At 45.8% G+C, this 22,650-nt stretch overlaps 1 pseudogene; it reads left to right on the top strand.

The window, feature by feature from the left end:
• Window positions 1-1,957: 1,957 nt before the first annotated feature.
• LOC136469746 (F-box protein SKIP28-like) lies at window positions 1,958-12,050 on the top strand (annotated as a pseudogene).
• Window positions 12,051-22,650: the final 10,600 nt, after the last annotated feature.

Below are 22,650 nucleotides of genomic sequence, written 5' to 3'. Positions count from 1 at the left end.
GGGTGCCTTGGCCGATGTTGTGGTTCCCGCTGGCCGGGTATTTTGCTTGATTTTGCTTCTTGCCCTTTCCTCTCTCCGCATATTTTTGTATTCTGACCATCGTCTTCTTTGAGTCCCTCATCGCTCGTAGCCGAGGGAAGTCACGGTTCCTTCGTGAGAAGAGGGAAACCTAGGACCGCCTCATCGAGGAGGCACGACTACATGGGGAGGTGACGGCTCAGCTTGCTACCTGCCTAGTAGAAGGTGGCTGAGCTGACTCCCCTTGCTAAGGAGGCAGGCAGTCTTTGGTCATGGGTGGCTGAGGCCCATCGATATGCTGACGAGGCTGAGAGGGCGTTCGAGGCCCTGTCGGCGAGGTCACGGAGGGACGACAAGGAGGCTGCCAAGGTCAGGAAGGAGAGTGATGAGCTGCTCCAGAAGGACGTCGAGACCCATCGGTGGATCCTTGACCTTCTGGCTAAGGTTGAGTGGGAAAGAGAGCTAAAGCTAGGGAGCCGAGGAGAAGCTCATGGCCCTAGAGAAGAGGGCGAGCCTAGATGCCTGCGGCGGTTGCCCGATTGCGCAAGGAGCGCGATGAGTTGCTCCAAACCTTAGAGAGGCTCCACGCGGAACGTGGTGTGGCTCGCGAGGAGTGGGACCAGACCTGCCAAGAGCACGACGACATGCAGCAGAAGGCCAGCTCCCTCTAGGGCGAGCTCAGAATGGTGATGTCCCAAAAGCTAGAGGCCTGAGAGTGTTTCAGCTAGGTTGGCCATGGACTTTGCCGAGGCGAGGAGGAATCTTCAGGCGGAGAGCGACGAGCTCGGTATCCTAAGCACCAGCCCTCGGAGTGGTCTGCGATGACCTTGAGGTGGTGCGGTCGGAGGGGAACCAGCTCACTCGTGGCCCGTGCTGTCGAGATCACGGCACGGGTGCACCAGCTAGAGAGAAACGCCCTTCGCGCCGGGGTCAATCAATCCTTCGTGATTGTTCGTTCTCACTATTTGGACAACATCGATTTGGAGGCGATGAGCCATGGCTTCGCGCCTGGCTATGAAACCCATGAGCTGGAGGAGATGGAGACGGCGGTGGCTCCCCTTTCGCAGGACGTAGCGGATAGAATAGAAGACATAGTTCTCCCCTGGATTGGTTAGTTAGTCAGATAGGTCGGATGATCATTTTTGTCATAATCGAACAAATTGTTGACCCCTGTGTATTGTTTAAACAAACTCGTCGTCTTGTTTTGTTGCGAACGAATTTGTTTTTCTTCCCTTTTTATGTGTGAAAAGGGGTTCATGTGTTTCGACCTTCCGTTTGTTAAGACCGTAGGACCCAATGTGTAGAAGGGGAACTTTGATGACGCTGGTAAGCAAGAGTGCCGTAGCCGCTGGGGCGTAGATCTCTTGCAGTCCAACCAGCCTTGCTTCAGTCATTTGTTTCCGCAGACCTTGCCACTAGTTTTAACGTGAGGAAGAGGTTAAACTAACATCACTTGGAGGGGTCCGGTTGAGGGTCGTCTCGTCTTTGTGATCGTCGCCCCGTCCGCGGTTTCCCACAACCGAAGGGGTTAAACTAACGTCACTTGCCTCGATGGCTCTAGTGACGCGCTCGGTGAGCTCGCTAGCAGGCATGTTCGAGTAGAATCCGGGTCTGTTGTTTGTGACAGGTCAGCATAGCCCTTGTGTGGCATTCCATTGCTCCTTAACCCACCTCCCGACAGATGCCCGAGCCGTTCCGGAGAGCGGCTCCGGTGACCCGATGGCCTCCCCTCAGTGGGGATTCAGTGGGCTTGGCTGAAGGTTAGGATTGAATGAGAAGATTGAGATGACCCTGTCCGCTGCCAAGCGGGTCAGGGCGAAGGCCGCTGGGGCTCATCTGCGTTTTCTCCCCTGGCTCTATTCGGTGCGAGGCGGCCTCGGGCCCTTCGCAGGCCGGCCTTCGAACCCTGGTCTCCCGATTGAGTCCCACACGAGTCGGGATGCCCCACACGGGTTATGCCGACCCCGTTGCGAACGACGGGCCCGGATTCCGCTCGAACATATCCGGTAAGCGCTCCCTGAACCCGTCACTCGTGCCATCAAGGTAATTCTTGTGTCAGCGGGTCACCCTTACTTTACGCGCATCAAATAACAAATCTTAGAGTATAGAACCAAGACCCATGACATAGCTAATGAGGTTCATGACGTGGAGTTTGATGAGACCAATGATTCGCAAATGAAAGATGAAAATCATGTAGATGTGAGAGGTGCTAGGTTGGTAAAGAAGCCGAGTAAACGAAGATGCATCCATATATGTGATGCTATTTGGTTGTCGATTGCATCCTGCACAGGTCTGGAATATCGACGCCATGACACGAAACATGCAGTGGTAAAGGTTTTTACAATACTGCCGCACTTTCGACATGTAGTGTAGCGGGCAACTCAACGCATCCACAAAATCGCTAGTTGATTTAGACATGATCTAATAGAAATTAAACAAGATGACAGAGAAAACTATTTAGCGAAGAATATGGTCAGTGTTATGTATGATAAGGGGGTGTTTGGTTGCCCTTTCTAAATTTTAGTCGTTGTCCCATTGGATGTTTGACACATGTATAGAGTATTAAATATAGACTAATTACGAAACTAATTACATAGTTTGCGATTAATTTACGAGACGAATCTTTTGAGCCTAATTAGTCCATGATTTGATAATGTTTTGCTACACTAAACATATGCTAACGATAGATTAATTAGCCTTAAAAAATTCGTCTCATGGAGTACTGACACATTATGTAATTTATTTTTTTATTAATATTCAAACACTATGCAACATTCTCCGGACACAGCTCGTAAATTTTAGTAGCCAGATCCCAACACCCGAATGGAACGACAGTAAAACCCAACATTTTTAGGTTACGGTATGCCTAGTATGCCTCATACAAACAGCCCAAAGTGCTCAACATCTAGAGATATTTTCTAATGGTTTTTATTCCCACGAAGGTCTTAGGGCTATATGAAAGTTTTAAACACCTGGTCACCTAGACATGTAGGTGTACAAACCTGGGCACCTAGACATGATGTAGGTGTACGTAAATCTAACGGTGCCACAACTTCTAAAAAGTTGCTACAGTATCTGTCACATCGAATATTTGCGGTTTGTGCATGGAGCATTAAATGTAGACGAAAAGAAAAATTAATTGTACAGTTTGGTGGGAAATTACGAGACGAACATTTTGAACCTAATTAGTCCATGTTTGAACACTATTTGCCAAATAAAAACGAACGTGCTATAGTAGCCCCAAAATCCAAATTTCTCCGACTAAATAAGGGCAAACCTGAAACAAAACAAGGCTGGCACAGTCGGCGCCGTACAAAAAAAATCCAGAGCATCAGGCCGGCGTCTCGTGCCGCTGTCATTTCGACCTCCCTCCTCAAGGCAACCCGCACCGATCACTCAAATGCTGCCGACAACCGCCGCCCGCGGCCGGCCCCGCCTCCTCCCCGGGCGAGCCACACGCCGCGCTCCTCCTGGCTCTGGGCTACATGCGGCTGCGCGAGCTGCTGGCCTGCGCGCACGCGTGCCGCGGCCTCCGCGAGGCCGTCGCGGGGGACCCGCTCCTCTGGCTGCGCCTCGTCGTGGAGCCGCCGCTCAGCCACCGGATCACGGACGAGGCGCTCCTCGCGTTGACGGACAGGGCGCAGGGGAGGCTATGGTCACTCCACCTCCTCGGGTGCGCCCGCGTATCCGACGCCGGCCTGCTTGCGCATCGTCTAGCGCAACCCCGACGTCACCGAGGTACGGTGATGCTACTTGTGCGCGAAATTGGCATATAGTGTACGGACTGGATCGTTCACGGAATCATGCGAATGTAATGGTTAGTGCGCGGTTACTGGTTAGTGTTTGCTTGGCCGTTTAGGATTAGGAGTACTTGTGTAATGGATTTATCTTAACAATATGTTGTTAATTCAGTGGGCATTCCATGATTACGATTATCTTATTCCTCAGTTTCCCATATAGATCAGTTATATTTCTCAATTTTCCGGACAGTACGGTAATTGATGAACTCGTTCAGTTGTTCTAAACAAACAAGATGAATATAGATAATAAAAATTAAAAAGGAACTTTCAACGCAAGGTTCAATTCCACTTGTCTAGATGGGCTCATGTTATTATAACTTAAAGAGGGCAATGGGGATATGACAAGTTTTACCCTTCAATTTAAGGTGTCTTTTTGTAGTTTTATTGCATTTGGATTGTTCCTGACAGTTAGGAGAGCCTGTCCTAAAATTTATGATAAGATCCAGATGCAGATCGGCTTGCCCGAAGAAACTTGCGCCACCTAACTCTTTGTCCTCATTGTGATCAAGATGAAGAGACAATTGACCACCTGTTAGTTACCTGTGTGTTCGCAAGGCATTTTTGGTTTTGCCTCCTCAGACGGTTTGGACTCCAAGAGCTTTCCCCTTCAGCCGATGAAGGATGCTTTGCTGACTGGTGGAGCAAAGTGAATAATTTAGTTGATGGACAGGTGCAGAAAGGTTTAAACTCCCTGGTCATCCTCGGAGCATGGAGTCTTTGGAAGCATCGGAATCGATGTGTCTTCGATGGCATGGCACCTAATCTAGGGGTGGCCTGGATGCTCGCTACAGAAGAGCTTCATCTGTGGATGTTGGCTGGGGCTCGAGGGATGTCCTGCTTGTCCACCCTAGCTGATGTTGAGGTTCAGTAGAGTTTGTGGTTAAGGTCGTTTTTTTTCTTTTAGCACCGGCAAGTCTGTAACCTTTTAAACCATCGTGCTTGGGGTTCTTTTCCCCTCTTTTTTCTTCTATAATATAATGACACGCAGCTCTCCTGCGTGCTCAATTTTTTTTTTGTTGATCACAACAAAAAGTAAGTAAAAAGAAAGACATGCTTTGTCGCCTTGATACACAAATACAAGAAAAGAACTGCAACAAGTGTAATAGTATTAAGAATCTAAAAACAAAGGCCAGGCATATATCCAACCAAGTTAAAGTGGCCCCTAACTCCCTGTTGTAACCATGGTTGATGGACAACTATCATCTAAATGAGACAACAATACATAATTATGAATAAAAATTATGTACTTGATGCCATGAGCTCATGAATTAGTGCGCAATAAAATATGAGAGAAGACTTTACTGATTTACTTACTCCAGTATCAGAGGGACAATTTTTTTTTTGAAAACGTAGGAGAGCTGCGCTTCGTTGTATTAGAGAAGAAAATGGTCCCCATACATCCCACTTATCTCATACGGGGACCATATATGAGAGGTGGTTTAAGCAACAAAATAAAGACGGAAAACTTGAGCCAAAAAATTAACACGACCCAACTGAAGCTACAAAGAAAACTAGATTCTACAAGCTCTAAACCCTGCAGCTTCTTAGCTCCGGCTAGGACACCAGAGACTATGTTCATCTTTGAACTCCCTTATAACTTGATGTTACCGAAGGTGCAACACCCTCGAAGACACATGCATTTCTATGCTTCTAGATAATCCAAGCGCCCAATATTATTAGAGAATTCACTCCCCTTCTATGCTCTTTCTCCACTCTTTTCATTGTCTTGCGCCACCAGTTGGCAAAGTTACCTTCATTCGGTCTAGGAATAGAACCAGCTAGACCAATTGGAGCAAACAATCTGAACCAGAATTCTCTTGCCACTACACATGTTGTTAGGAGATGCTGTATTGACTCATCTTCTTGATCGCAAAGAGGGCACTTATCTGGATGAGAGAGTCCCCTTTTAGCAAGCCTGTCCGCTGTCCAACGTCTAATGCGGATCGCTAACCAGAGAAAAAATTTGCATTTTGTAAGATGGGAAATTAATAGTATTGTTTGTATAATAATAGATACATATATGAAGAAAAATGAGAATGGTTAAGCTTAGCTATGCTGTGCTATGCTCACAATGGGCAGCATACGTGGAGAGAAGTATGTAACTGTACTATTCTAGCCAGTGCTATATGAGGTAATATTTGTTACTGAAGACTAGAGAAGTAGGTATGAGCCCTTCTTGGATGGATGTAAATACATATAAGGATTTTACTGGTGCAAATATATAATTTTCATGTTGTCTTACCAAAACCTTTTCTTTTTCTTTTTCTTTTTTTTTGGCTACAAGGAGATTAGTTAATGCAACCTTGAAATCTGTTGGTTTCTTGGTGCCTTTACTGTGTTCAGTGAGTTCATGACATTAACTTATATCCTAGTTGCAGAGTTCCTTGATGTCCCCTTGGCTTTGTTAAGAGAGGAGAGTACACCCTTTAGCAAGGTACTCCCATGATCTATAAGCACCCTGGTTCGATCCCGCATTGGCAGCCTCTCAGCTGGAGCCTGGAGGCTCTACCAACTGAGCTATTTCTCAGTTCACATGAGCTAGCTTCTTAATCTTGTCCTTCAGCAAAGACTTGAGGTCGTTCGCCCTGGTCATCTAACCTCGTTTTTAGTTGAGGGTCTGTTGGTGGTTTTTTATTGTTTTGTGTGATGCACTTTTGCATGTATGTGTTTTTTTGGGTCTAGAAAATGCACTCCTGCCTCTTTCTTTTGTATTTCTTTCTTCTTCGTAATGAAATGACATGCAGTTCTCCTGCATAGTTCGAGAAAAAAAATGGAATGGTCCAACCAGCATACTATCTTTCACTACTGAAAAGGGCCGCAGCAGTGCTGATCACGGTTTCCAGAGACTTCATTTAGGTATATAGCATATTGTGATTAGCTGCATATCTCTTGAGAATGTTTCATCACTAATTGATTTATTAGAATCAATAATTGGTTATACTATGGTTAAAAAAAGGCACGTTATAGTACTTCTCTTGTGAAGGATAGCAATTGAGTAAACAAAGGATCTTAAGGTTTCTCTATCTTTTCATCGGATTTTCCTTAATCCAGAACTAATCACTATTTTAGGGTTCTGATGCATTAGAGGTTTAGTGTATGACCAGCAGTTGAACATTTATATTCTGCAAACTCTTATTTCACCAATGGAGTTAGATCTCTTGAATAACTGTCAACGCCAAAGGCTGCTACCTGCAAAAAGGCTTACCTAGGAAAAAAAGTCTGATCAAATGCACCTGGATGAAGGTATAGATAGTCTTCTTTGTTCCTTAGGAACTTTTTTGAGGCAATTTCCTTATGAACATTTACTGGCTTAATGGTTGTTGTGCCATAAAATCATTTGCTACCGAAAATGGCAGATGAAAAGCTCTCATATTCGTGTTCTCCATTAATGTAACATCATTTCTACGAACCACAAAGTATATCTTTTGTGAGTGTGAGGAAGATGGTCTATATCTTGGGAAGGGGTATTTGATCATAATAATAGCTGTTTTTCCCCCTCAGGGATGTAACAATTTTGTGTGATTTGGTGATGTAACTAGAGTAGATAGACCTCATTTTTTCGGAGCATTCTTAATCAATGTTGCATTTGCATGTGCATTTGATCGGGGCAGTGATCATATTCGATCGGTTCTGTGCTTTTATAACTAAAGTATTTGGTACAAAGGCATTTAATTTTGCTGGAATACTCTTTGCATGCCTTACTTTTGTCAGTTCACATGGATACCTTTTTCTCGCTTTCCCATTATTCTAATTTAAGGTTTTCAGGAAAAGGATTTTTGATAGGGATATTTATTACTTAATATCGTTGCACCTGTCATTTTCTTTGCTGGCACATTTTGTGTTTATTTAGACACGAGGTCACTGTTCTGTTTGAGTGTATTAAAAGTTGGGGGACACCAGAGCAGAGTAAAGTCCAAAGTAGCTGAAGCTACAGCCCATATATGTAATACATTGCTAGGATTCCTCATTCTAGTGCAGTTGACGGAAGAACTAGAACCAGAATTGAGGGTGATAGGTGGGTTAAAGTGCAGTCGAGGGTGATTGGCACGGTGAGGAAAGTGCTGAAATCGATTATAATTCTTGGGGCCTGGATGATTTGGAATCATCGTAATCCAGTGCGAGCTTGATGGCATTTCTCCCAACTTGGTTGGAGTCTTGTTGCTCGCCTTTGAGGTGATTTTCTTTTGGAGTTTGGCTGGTGCCTCAGGGCATTTCCTTCTCGCCCTTGAGCCTGTGAGCGACCAGTAGGTGTTCTAGTTCTTTGGTTGAGGCTGTTGTTTTGCTATATACAAAGGGTGCGAATGTATGCTTAGAAATATGAATTGTGGGTGTGTGTTGTAAGGGTTCTTGCCCCTTTTCTTTGTAATATAAATATACGCAGCTCTCCTGCATGTTCAATTAAAAAAAACTAGAACCACAATCAAAATCCACTCCATAAGCAGCCAGAATTTGGCTTGATCAGAAGTGAGATGCAATAATTAGATGGTTTTTCAAGGCATCAGCACTTAAGAAGGCATATGAAGAATTTGTTTCCCTGGCATCATCTTATTGGGTAGCTGCGATATCATTCATGATATAGCAGTTTCTCTGGCATCATCTTATTGGTATAAATTGGGACTTCACAATGGATTTCTTCCAGATGATGCAGCAAGCCAAGGTCCAACATAACAACCCCTTTTTTATGGAGACCTTCATCATTGCCACCTGGCAGATTTGGAAGCAGAGAAACAACTTTATATTTGACAGAGGCCTGGCCGTCCTTTGATTCTTGGCAAAACTCCTTCTATGAAGAAGTTAGACTATAGGCCCATAGATTCAGTTCTGTTGAAGCAGCTCTGTCTTCCTTTCTTGTACAGCTGCCCTAGTTTAGCTCTGCTGCCCACCTCAGGCATTTTTCACTTTTTGTTTCTTCTTGTATAGATTTGTGGGTATTCTTTTTGTTTAATAAAAAGTTTACAGTGGGGGCCTCCCCTGCTGTATTTTCCGCTCAAAAAAAAAAAGTAACCACTAACCGTAGAAGGACCATTCTAGAGGGAACCAATTTTGCTCATAATTTGACATGGAATTTGGCTGAGACCTTCCTAAATCCTTCTAAAATAGTGGACACAATTCCAGATATTCTGTAATACACACTGATATAAGTTATGGTACATTGTCTCGTCACCACATGACTCACAGACTTTTCTTCCATTTCCTGTGCTTCAATGTGAGGCAGATTGAATATTATTCTGAAATTTCTTCACAGGAAACTCTTGATCTTCAGACGTATTTCTTAAGTAAGACATTCTCTCTATATCATAACACCACTGATTGACTTGATGCGATAAAAAAGATCCCGTTGTTCAAGCCTCTGACTGGCTGGCTTCTAAACTGCCCATGGCACTTGTTATTCTCATCCAGTGAGACCATAGCCATTATCCACAGTAATTTATTCAGTGTTCTTACTAATTGAACTTGAGTTCAACATGATCTTAGTGATCGATTGATTTCTAGCTTAGTATCTTTGAATATATAAGTTTAATGCACAGGTTACATGCTGTTCTGGAGTTTTTTTCTTGAAGCATGGCAAAGGCAGTAAACAAGTACAAAATTAGGTCTGTTATTTTTTTGTTTAAAATGTTAAAAATTACAAAAAAAATGTGCTGGATTTTGTTCACTTTTGTGGATTAGGATCCTCTTATTTTTGTTGGCCTTATTTTTTGTTTCCGCTTGGCTAGCTGAGGTGGTTATCTGCATTACAGAACCAACAATCTTTTTGTCGCCTGCTACACTGGATCTCTGGTAGTTTTGCCTTGTCTCATTAAACCCTGTACAGCACATTGCACTGGAAATGGTGATTGATTATTGGACATGAAAAGTGGTAACATGCCTTTCCAAATAAGAAAGGGGGGACAAAAAAGCTGGAGCACTTAAAACACTGCCATTTTTTGCGACCATGAGCTTTATTGCCATTTGTGAATGAATGCTGCCGATGTATGAATCCATATACGCTACATTGTACTTTACTAGATGCAAACCAGTAATGGGTCATTAATAATGACCGGTTTCATACTAAAAGCTTGGAACAGTGATTGCTGCTCCCTTTTTCGACCAAAGGCTTGGCCCTGCTTATATTGAAAGCTTAAAAAGTTTGCTGGTGTAACCAGCTACAAAGTTCAGTCCACTACCTCCACTGAGACTAGCAATACTCGCCTAGAAACACACTCGCCAACCAAAAGCTGTCCTATTACAGAAATAGAATCTGATGAAACAGAAACCCATCCAGGCTATCCTATACATGCACAGAGCTTCAGTTGTCACCATTTTGCTAATTCCTCCTTCAGTCTCCAGATAAGTGTCTCCAGCCTTGGTGTTTCCTTCTCGCCATCGACCTCCGTTGGTTCAGAAAGCTGAGAATTTTTAAGCTAATTGTTTAGGGCTTAAGACCTAGACATTTCTTGTTTCCACAAACCCTTAGTAACACTTGCTAAGACTATTAGTTTCCACCAGTTCTCACTTCCTCTTTCTGACCCCAACATCTCCTCAAAAGATCTCAACGACACTGGGTTCTCTCTCCATCTCATGCTGATTCTGATCCAAGTCCAGGTCACCTGAGCTATGGGACATTTGAAGAACAAGTGGTCATGTGATTTCAGCTTATGACAAAGTTTACAGCTCCTATATCTCTTACAAACCTTTACAGTTCCTAATTTTGTAAAATGGTATTGAAGACTTATTAAGTTGCTCCATTTGAATTGTTGGAGTGATCTTGGAGGTTCAAGCCCAATGAAAAAAGAGAGATGCTTAGAACAGCTGTTTGTTAATAACTCTTGAATCATTTTGACCAATGTTTCACACTGTTGTCACCTCAAACTATGCCTTATCAATCTTGTTTTATTTGCATGATAGATTTTGTCCAGCGTTTATGTTTTGTACTGCAAATTACAAATGTGTTTGTCTGATTGCTATTTATTTACTTCCAGATCAGAATTTAGATTACATGTGGATGGCAAAATTCTGCAACTATCGCGGAATATGACATTCACTGAGAACTCATACTGACATGCTCATTCTGTCACTTTCTGCTATGTACTAATGCACTGGCCTCCATATGCATCTAGTTCTAAGGTGTTTATCTTTTACTTGCAGCTCTTTGTGCCCAGATGCACAGGATTAACAGCTGATGGTCTGGTGAAAATTATTCATTTTTTGCATGGGCACAAAGGAAATCTAAGTCGTGTTCGACTGCATGGTATCTGCAAGATGACTAACCACCATCTCGATGTTATCAAGTCTCTCGTGTGCAGAGGTAGCCAACAGCAAGATGCTCAAGCACTTTACTACAACCATAGAGTCCATGAAGTGCTCAACACGGACGATGGTCGCCCTATTGATGTAGATGTGTGCCCTTTGTGCAGAAATGTGAGACTCGTGTTTGATTGTACAAGGAAGAACTGCAGGTCTGTACCTCTGAATCTTCAATCTTTTGAGTTCCCATTCAGCCTTGTCATTAGAAATTCTGCTTGCAGTTTATTGGTAGAGCTGGCATTGCTATACCTTTTCTCTACTTTGTGCGTGGCTCCATCGATGATTTCTGGAAGTCACTAGTCTCACCTATAGATATTTGCTTGCATCGGATCTCCTGTGGTGGTGGTATAGCTGACTTGGGTGTTTCTTTTGGCAATGGTACCGTAGCTCATTTTTTCCCCACCCCTATGGGCTACATGAAAGCAGCTTGACATTTAGTTTTTGGTTTGTTGCTCTTGTCTTCGGAATAGTTGGTTCTTAGGTCTATTGACTTTGACCTATGACCTATACCAATTTTCATTTTGAAAAAAAATGGTTCTGTGTATCTTCCATTCTGACGATTTTGATTATACTTCAGGGAAGTGAAGGATGGTCGGTCCCGATGCCGAGGTTGCTTCTTTTGTGTTGCTAGTTGTGAAACTTGTGGTGGGTGCATCGACCTGGAGGAGCTCGGTGAGTCTGGACTAGCCTGCTCTGACTTTCTGTGCATGGATTGCTGCCTCAAGCTCCCAAAATGCTGCACATGCAACCGTCCCTACTGCGAGAGGCATTCAAATTTAAAAGAGAATCTATCAGTGCCAGATTCTAATACTGGGGTACCCAATAGGGCGTAACTAATAACCATCAAACGTTGATGTTTCCAAACAGACAAGAATATAGCTACACTTCTTGCCCGAACGACTGAAGATTGGCTCCGCCTCGCCCGACGTCCCGGGCTGGCTCTGCCTTGCCCGACGTCTAAGGGCAGGCTCCGCCGCCCGATGTCCGAGGGCAAGCTCCGCCTTGCCTGAAGTCTGAGGGCAAGCTCCGCCTCGCCCGACATTCGAGGGCAAGCTCCGCCTCGCCCGACGTCTGGGGGCAGGCTCCGCCTTACCCGACGTCCGAGGGCAAGCTCTGCCTCGCCCGACGTCTAGGGGCAAGCTTCGCCCGCTCGACGTTCCGGGCTGGCTCTGTCTCGCCCGATGCCTGAGGGCAGGCTCCGCCTCGCCCGACGTCCGAGGGCAGGTCTCCGCCCCGCCCGACGTCCGAGGGCTGGCTCCGCCTCGCCCGACCCCTGAGGGCTGGCTCTGCCTCGCCCGACTCCCAAGGGCTGGCTCCGCCTCGCCCGACCCCCGAGGGCTGGCTCCGCCTCTCGACCCCTGAGGGTTGGACTCCGCCTCGCCCGATGACTAAGGGCTGGCTCCGCCTCGCCCGACATCCCGGGGCTGGCTCCGCCTCGCTCGACGACTGTACCCTACTCCTTCATAATGACGAGCACAGGGTACGATAGGACATTCGAGTCAACCGTAGTACCGAGGACCATGCCATGCACGCCTGTAGGAAGGTACCGTCAGGATACGATGGGACGGGCGCTTTAAATCCTTTCCGCCCTGACAGAGCCCGAACAGTGTTGTAGGCGTCGACTTTTGTCCTACCGTGTTGTGGGCGTCGCCATCAGCCCTCAAGCGTACGACAACCACTACAAATCCAAGAGAGAACTCGCATCATCTACAGTGACGGGCGTATGGTCACTTCCCCGTCTACCCCCGTAGGGTCACAACTCGGCACCCTGGCATGCCGCACCGTCCGCCGGTATAGGATGGGATGCAACCACTTGCTGAACGAGGCCAGAGAACGACCCTATGAGGATCAGCGAACATGCCATCCTTGGCATTGTCTGCCATGTCAACAGGGCAGGCTCAAGGGAAAAGGAAGACCCGACTCCTTCGAAGGACCTTCTCAACCTCTGGTTTTTTCCTCTTTCTCTCATCTGTAACCTCATGCTTCCCCTAGGTCTATAAAAGGGAGGGCAGGGTACCCCACTAAGGGGACAGATCAATTTCACACACAACACATAGCCAAGCAGCAACTGAGCTCTTGCATCCTTCGACCTTTCCATCAGAGACTTGGGACCTGTCCCTCTCTCGATCAGTTGTATCCCCTACTATGAACCTTTTTTCGGTACTAATAACACGAGCAGCAGCAAACTGGACGTAGGGACATTCTGTACCGAATCAGTATAAATCCTTGTGTACTTTAGTACACCATCCGAGCCTAACGCGCAATAAATATAAATTTACTAGTTGGTGTTTGTTCGAAACACCAACAGTTGACGCGCCAGGTAGGGGCCTTTGCGCATTCTAAATAGGCCTCGGATGGCTAGCCACGCAATCAGCTAGGGTCCCTGGGTGCATACAGTGCGTTTCCAGTGACCTGGACTTCATTGTCACGGTGGGAGGAGAGTTGGCGTTGGCCCACGTGGCCTATCCAATCTCTCCCCTCCATCAGCTTTCAACTACGGGAGGCCTGAGCGTCAGCCCTGACGTCTCCCTTAGACCCCAGCCAGTCCAGGGAGGACCCATGTCGCCCTCACCCTCTCTCTAGAACACTCCACACGGAGTGCCCTTGATGGCGCTTCCGTTCGGTCTTCCGCAACACCGCGGCGACCATTAGCCACCTTATGGCGCAGCGCACGATCCCATCCCCCTGCGAACAACGAGTTCATGTGGATGATTGAAAGTGTCACGGAATCCCTCCACGGCCTCCTCGCAGAGGGGCTGGGGTCAGACTCTGGCTCTGACTCTAGCATGGGGAGCCATCACCCCTCTCGGTAATGTTTCATGGCGGGTACCTCGAGGGACACGTCGAAAGCATCTCCGTGGAGGAGCCTACCCCGACAGGCAACCTCGGTGACAGAACCGAAGGGGAGACAGTGGCCCCACCTCGCGTAGGGGTCGAGCAGCTAAGAGCCCGAAAGCAAGAGATCGAAGAAGCCAGGAATCCAGCTTGTGCGGGAATGCGCGGAGATCGATCAGGAGATCGAACACCGCGGAGACGGTGGGCGCGCATGCGCCAGGGCCCGGGATGTGAACCGAAGGATCATCGCTGACGATGAAGCCCTTCCTCGCTTCGCCCTGGCAAGCCAGAACATCACCGCCACGACGGCCTTGCTCCATGGCCTTCCAGAGGCCGCGATGCCCGAGGATCGTCAGGCCCACCGCGAGATTCGCACGCTACTCGAGCGTGCGGCGATGCAGCAGGCGAAAAGCTCGTTGTCTCGGCGATGCGAGCTCGACACCAGCCCGCGCACACCCTCGGTGCGCCCTGCTAGGGATGCATTAGTCCACCAGGCACCACAAGGCGGCAGGCAGCGCGCTGCGATCTTGATACATCAATGTCTCGGCCGCAACCACGATGCACGCAGCACTCTCGACGCCCACAGACGCACCTACAGTGACCCAAGAGATGGAGCCCGCCACGGCTATCATCCTTGTCGCGGCGGACGCTACGACAGCAGCGAGGACCGGAGCCCGAGCCTCGGCCTGCCAGGCCCTCAGGCCTTCGGCTGACACATCCTCAACGCTGCTTTCTCGCCAAGGTACCGACCACCTACCAATATCCCTAAGTACTCTAGGGAGACAAACCCCAGACTTTGACTTGAAGACTATCGGCTTGCCTATCAAGCCGGTGGTGCGGATAATGACGACTTCATTATCCGCAACCTTCCACTGTTCTTGGCCGATTTGGCACGAGCGTGGTTGGAACACCTGCCGTCCAACGCAATCCAGAGTTGGGCAGATCTAAAGGAGATCTTTGTGGAAAACTTTCAGGGCACATACAAGCTCCCTAGGAAACCATGGGACCTCGAGAACTACCATCAGAAGGCCAGTGAGACCCTTCGCGGGTACATCTAGCGCTTCTCCCAATAGTGCAACGAGCTCCCTAACGTCGCCGATGTCGACGTGATAGGAGCCTTCCTGTCGGGGACGACCTGTGAGTCTTTGGTTTCATAAGCTAGGACGCAAGGGCCCGCGAACCACCAAGGAACTCCTGGATATCACCATCGGCCACGCCTTAGGAGAAGAGGCGGTCGGAGCGATCTTCGATCGCCTCGAGGGCAAGGCAAGGCGGGACGAGGGTGTCGGTGAAGGCACCTCCAATCATTTCGCCAAAAGGAAGAATAAGAAGCAATGGTGCGAGGACTCGCTCTTGGCCACTGTCGACCGCAAGGGTGGTCGGAAGCCCACGGAGGGCACTCCGAACCACTTTGAAAAATTACTCGAGGGGACGTGCTCGAACCACGCCTTTCCTGTTAAGCATCTGCTCAAGGACTGCAGCCTCATGCGACGATTCTTGTCCAGAGGCGCCAACAAAGGGGAGTAGGGGAAGGACCCTGCCCCCACTATGGACAACGCCGAGGAGAAGGACGACGGCTTTCCAACGCCAGACGACTGCCTTATGATCTTTGGAGGATCAATGGCCTATGACTCCAAATGCCATCAGAAGGTTGCACGCCGCGAAGTCTACATGGCCCAATTGGCCACACCTCCCTTCCTCCGGTGGTCGGAGTCTGTCGCAGAACCGACCAATTTATAAGAGTACAAGTACAATGGCAGCCCGCAAGCGGTCGCACTGGCATACTTGAACCCATATAAACCCAGTAGTCCGTCGAGTACCACGACGGGTCTCGATAAACGATTTACAACAACCAAGATCGTACAGGATTCAACATACATGCCACATATTGCATAAAGTTCACAGATACATTTCATCATCAGAGTACGAATAAAAGTTATTACAAACCGAGTTGATAGAATAAAGCGGAAGCAATTAAGTTTGAAAATAAAGTTTCCAACATAGTTTGATACAGTGCCACACAGGATCATGGTCCACAAAAGCAAGGATAGGAATTAATAAAGAAGTCTGCCCAAGGCTTACTCCTCATCCACGGTGGGATAGAAGCAACTCTTGCAATAACCATGATACACAGTGCCATCTACAATAATGGGAAATAAAACCCTGAGTATGAGAAGGTACTCAGCTAGACTTACCCGTCATGAACCAGAAATAAAATGACTCCAAGGATTATGCAAGGCTGTATAAGTGGATGTAACTTGACAACATTTTGCGTAAAAGGCAATGGACTCATTGTACAATTACGATTCCTTTATCAAGTTAATTATAACTATCCATTTCTAGATTAGCAACTATCCTATGCCAAACATGTGGTATATCAATTTAAAAGCATACAATAGTAACCATAGCATGTATTGTAATCCCATATTCATCCGAACCATCATGTTTCATAACATAGTTACTACGATGTTGGGACTAGCCAAGTTTCTCACTATCCGGGAGAGACGGCGATTCGAATTGATTTCAACCAGCTAGGAATTTATTCCTAACATAAACCCAGGTCTACCAGCCACGATAGCCTTAGGTCACCTTTGGTACCACTCAGGTACACATTTCGCGGGTCCGTACCGTGCCGCACAATCTGGAACACCAGATGTCAGGACGTTCAGGCCTAGCCTACCCTTGGGCTCAGTCTGATCGTTCCCCGGAAGGAGCGCACAACAGAACGGGTCCCGGCCTGAGTTGAATTACTCGGCTTCGTGGTTGGAACGAGTTATCCGGCCAGCTAAGTGAGAGGCATGCGTTCAATCTTGTCAGAAGCGCCAACAACGGTACGGTCCTTAATCGACACAGACGGGGATAGATCCACACCCAAGACATCCATGTCTTGTTGCTTCTCTATCGACTTCCCGTCCGGTCTCGATTTTCTTTTACCCCATGGTTCTGTTCCACGATAGCAAATATAGCCAACCGTGCTCCGGTGTCCACCTATATCTCGTAGGTGACAGGACATCACCCGACTTCTACCGGTCTAAGCATGGCTAAGCATATATTCGATCCTGGACCTATACCGGTTAAAGGTGTAATATCTGGACAAGGAATTTATATGCATCAAGTGGTTCCATTCAACTCTTATAACCTAATGCATCAATCATAAGTACTTAAGTAAACATTTGTAAATTACTGGGAGACTTAGAATGCTTCGGGGCTTGCCTCGCAGAAAGGAAGTAGGGCGGTGGTCAGGACACTCCGGAAGCTCTTCAGGGTTCTGCTCCACGCCTTCGGGAGCTGCGGCTTGCGGATTCTCCTGCTGGTCCCCTTCCTCTGCTTCTTCGAATTCCAGCAACGTTATCTCTTCCTCCGATCCTAGATGCATGAATATGGCATAAGTATTACGAATGCATATATGTTAACAAGTGCATCATGTTTATTGAGTAGGTGCATATCTCTTCTCGATTATTTAATTAACTACTTCCACAATGCATCGACTATACCATAAAACAACAGCTACTTGTTTCGCTCATAACTGGAGTTCTACTAATCCAAATACAGTAAGCTTAGACTTTTCGGAAAGCTTATCAAATTATCTACAACTTTGTTATTAAGCATTTTTACAGCAAACATCATCCCTATCATGCAACTTATCCAACTACAGAATCTGTCCGGAAACTAATCTAATTCGCATTACAATGTAACAATACTTCTACTTCATGTAATCATTCAAAGTTTGACAACACGAAGTCTACCAACAGTTTAAGCATACCAAATACATCCAAGAAAATATAATGGTGAAGCCTAAACTATTTCTTTATATGCCTTTATTATTTTATTTGGATACATAGGTTAAATAATAAATATATATCAAATGTGCATAAAAAATTCTTAAAAATCTACAGTGCCTTACTAATGCTATCAAAGGACTACTGTAAAAATTTCATGTCATTTTGCCAAGTAGAACATCCTATACAAAAATGGCAAGGCAGCAAGGCTTGAAATAGCATAAATGGAAAAACCTATTGAAAAGTGTCAAGCAACATATTTCCTATTTTTCTTAGCATCCATATGGTACTAGGATTACCTCCAACAAATTTCATGAATTTTGGATTCATAAATAATTTATAAAAATTCATACAAGGATTAACTATTCATAAAAGAAAAATCTATAACTATAAATCTACACATGCACTGATCCTCAAATTTTTACCAGAGTTCATATATGACAAGAATAGCTTACCCCAAAAATTTCATAATTTTTGGAGCACAGGAACTCTAGATATAAAATAAACAAATTTGCATGCATTCAAAAGCATATTTCAAATTTCTATTTAAATCTCCAAAAATTTCTACGGCAAATGTTAAGAACATATTTTTCCTAAATACTACACTTCCTAAGGAACATTAACAAATTTATTTCACAATTTTTGAAGCTACCAAACTGAAGATACAAAAATTACAAAACAACACCAGATCTGGATTTAAATGAACTAGCCTATTCTACTCCTGTCGCTGACCGGTGGGACCCGCTGGTCAGCAGGGCCCGCCTGTCAGTGAAACCAAAATAGAGCCGGTGGCGCTGAGCAAGCTTGCGCGGCCACGACTCGTCGACGGCGAGTCCGCCGGCGGTGACGTCTACACGGTAAGACCTACTTGACCGGGCGCATGTGTTGGGCTAGCTAGGTGAGCAGATGACCGGCGCGAAGGGTGACGCGTCGGCCATGGTGGCACGGCGGCGCTGCACAGCGTGTGCCGGCCGTCTCAGGCCACGGCGAAGCCAAGTGACGTGCTCTACAGAACTACGGCGGCCCTTCGACTGTGACTAAGCGACCTATACGGCTGGAGCTGCTCCGACGAAGCACGGCCACGGCAGCGGCCATGGCGGAGCTCCGGCGAAGGCAAACCCGCGACAGCGCAACGCTGAACGTGGCTTACCAAAGGTGAAATCGTGGGCTCTGCAGGGTGGAAACGGTGGGGAAGGTGGAGGCATAGCGACGAGCTCGACCGATTGGCGAATGGAACGGCGATGAGCGCTGGTGAGCTCAGCGGAGCGGCTGCGACGGCAATGGCGTGGCGGACGCTCGGAGGCTGCGCTGCGGTGACGGAGAAGCCAGAAAAGCGAAATGGGAAGCGCAGGGCGACGCGGGCAAGTGCGGGCGATGTTAAGGTGCGCTCTGGCCTGGCCGAGCCACACGCGGCGAGGCGCCGGTGACGCGCGGCCGTTGCGGCCTCCACGCGGCGCGTGATGCCTGAAGCCGGTCGGCCATCGAGCTGGGCGATTCAGTTGGTTTAGTCGCGCGAGGAGCAGCTTGACAGCGTGATTTGCAGCGAAGAATTCTCCAAATCCGTGGACTGCTAGCCAAAACTTCCTAAACCAAAGTTGAAGCCCGAGGTACCAGCTCCAATTGTTGTTTAGAACTCATGCCTTGAATCTCAACCAAACTCAAGTTCTATCATCCCAAAGTCGACACGACCAAACTGTCAATGCACATGACTTAGACAAATTTTGCTAAGTGTTGAAAACAGGGAATTTATGATTCTTGTGAGCCCAATTCAAGCATGTTAGGAGCTAAACCAGTCTATGCCCCAAACATAAAAGTTGTTCCTTATACCAAATACTACAACTTTGCTTTAGTGATCTCCTCCATGCAAGGTCTCTAACACCTAGTTCAAACTTGGTCAAACAAGCTACATTCAAAAGATGGTACATACTTAAACTATGACATAATGACCTAATTAGCCCTAGCCATAAATACCAAAGTTGTTCATGATGATATACTAAACATGTTTAAGCTATTTGTAAGGTCACACAATCATCTACATGTTTACACTCATGATCATATGCACATACACATGGGAACATGAAATAATAAGAATGTTGCATATGTTTCAATCAAATGTTTCCAGTGTCAAAGCTTATATATGAATGCTTTATGATCATGCTTATGCTATGCAAGTCAAGTTATGCAAGGCTAACACCCAAGGTGTTACAGCCCCTCCCCCTTATAAAAATCTCGTCCCGAGATTTGCAAGACCTACCATTCTTGGAAAAAGGCGGGATAAACTTCTTGTAAATAATCTTCTCTCTCCCACGTAGCATTTTGTTCACTGTGATTGTTCCACACCACCTTATAGAACTTAATAATCTTACTCTGTGTTACTCTCTCCATCTCCTCTAATACTCAAATTGGCTTTTCTTCATAGGTCAAATCCGATTGAAGTTGCACGTTGGTGGGTGCAATAGCTTCTTCAGGTACTCGAAGACATTTCTTCAACTGAGAAACATGGAACACATCAAATATTGCACTCATCTCTGGTGGAAGTTGTAACTTATATGCAACATTTCCTTTTCGTTCCAAAATTTTGTATGGCCCTACATATCTTGGTGAAAGATTCTTTTTCATCCCAAATCTTTTCACACCTTTCATGGGTGATACTCTCAAGTATACATAGTCACCCACTTCAAAAGTCAGTGGTCTTCTTCTTCTGTCGGCATAACTCTTCTGTCTTGATTGAGCTGCCTTCATATGTTGTTGGATGATACGTACTTGCTCTTCGGCTTCATTGACAAAATCAATACCAAAGTATCTCCTTTCACCAGGCTCAATCCAGTTCAATGGAGTTCTACATTTCCTGCCATACAAGGCTTCAAATGGAGCCATTTTGATACTCACTTGATAACTGTTGTTATAGGAGAACTCAGCTGAAGGTAACCATTTCTCCCATGAACCTTTTGAAGATATAACACAAGCTCTAAGTAAATCTTCTAGGATTTGGTTCACTCGCTCTGTCTTTCCTAAAGTTTGCGGATGATAAGCTGAACTTCTGATTAGCTTGGTTTCCAAAGCCTGGTGTAAGTGCTCCTAGAAACGAGCTATGAACTATGGTCCTCAATCTGAGATTATAGTCCTAGGTACTCCATGCAGTCTCACGATCTGGGAAACATATATCTCAGCGTATTTTCCAACTATATATCGTGTGTTCATGGGTATAAAGTGTGCTGACTTGGTGAGACGATCAACAATAACCCATATTGAATCGTGACCTTGTGGCGTCATTGGAAGGCCTATGATAAAGTCCATGCTGATTTCCTCCCATTTCCATCCTAGAATAGGCAATGGCTGAAGTAATCCAGTAGTTTTCATATGGACAGCTTTTACTCTACTGCAGTTATCACACCTAGCAACATAGGCTGCGATCTCTTTCTTCATCTTAGTCCACCAAAAATGGGGTTTTAAATCTTGATACATCTTACTACTACCCGGATGGATGGACAATTTGGACGAGTGAGCTTCATCTAAAATTTGATTCCTTAGCTCATGGTCTTTTGGTACCACAAGTCGGTCCTCAAACCATAATACACCTCTTTCGTCCAATCTAAAATGTTTGGTTTCTTGCTCTTGCATTTTTCTTTTGATGTGACTTATTCCTACATCGGTCTGCTGTAGCTCTACGATTTTGCTCTCAAGTGAACAACTGATCGTGATATTGTGTAGTACAGCAGGATGTAACAAGTTGAACCCATCTTCCAACAATGCTCCCTCAGTGTTGCAATGGGACTTTCGACTAAGTGCATCGGCTACTACATTTGCTTTACCCGGATGGTAATGCACTTCTAAATTGTAGTCCTTAATCAATTCCAACCATCTTCGTTGTCTCATGTTCAGTTCTGGCTAGGTAAAGATATACTTGAGACTTTTGTGGTCAGTATATATATGACATACATTGCCCAACAAATAATGTCTCCATATCTTTAATGCGTGAACAACTGCTGCAAGTTCCAAATCATGTGTAGGGTAGTTGACTTCATGTTTTCCTCAATTGCCGAGAAGCATATGCAATAACTCTCCCTTCTTGCATAAGCACACATCCCAAACCTATGCCTGATGCATCACAAAATACATCGAAAGGCTTTTCAATATCTGGTTGTGCCAGCACAGGTGCTGTAGTCAACAAAGTTCTAAGGGTGTGAAAAGCTGTTTCACATTCTGGTGTCCAATTGTACTTCTCATTCTTCTAAAGTAGTCTGGTCATAGGCTTAGCTATCTTTGAGAAATCTGGAATGAAACGACGATAATATCCTGCTAACCCTAGAAAACTCCGAACTTCATGAACCGAAGTTGGGGCTTTCCAATCCATGACCTCTTGTACTTTTGATGGGTCTACAGAGATTCCATCTCTTGATAAAATGTGACCTAAGAAAGGTACTTTGCTCAACCAAAATTCACATTTGCTAAACTTGGCATATAGCTTATGCTCCCTTAATCTGGATAAAATAATCCTTAGATGTTCTTCATGATCTGTCTCATTTTCTGAATAAATCAATATATCATCAATAAACACGGCCACAAACTTGTCAAGTTCGGGCATGAATACCAAGTTCATCAGGTACATGAAGTAGGCTGGAGCATTTGTTAGTCCAAAAGACATAACCAAATACTCGTATAAGCCATACCTAGTAGAGAAAGCAGTTTTAGGTATATCCTCTGGTCTGATCTTTATCTGATGGTAGCCTAATCTCAAGTCAATTTTGGAGAATATCTTTGCCTTCGCTAGTTGATCGAACAAGATGTCGATGCGGGGCAACGGATATTTGTTCTTGATGGTCACAGCATTGAGTGGTCTGTAATCTACACACATTCTCAATGACTTGTCCTTCTTTTTCACAAACAAGGCTGGACATCCCCACGGAGATGAGCTAGGTTGAATAAGACCC

Source organism: Miscanthus floridulus, chromosome 8, assembly GCF_019320115.1.
Source record: "Miscanthus floridulus cultivar M001 chromosome 8, ASM1932011v1, whole genome shotgun sequence".
Taxonomy (NCBI): domain Eukaryota; kingdom Viridiplantae; phylum Streptophyta; class Magnoliopsida; order Poales; family Poaceae; genus Miscanthus; species Miscanthus floridulus.
Note: the sequence above shows the minus strand (reverse complement) of the source record. Positions and strands in the feature narration are given on the sequence as shown.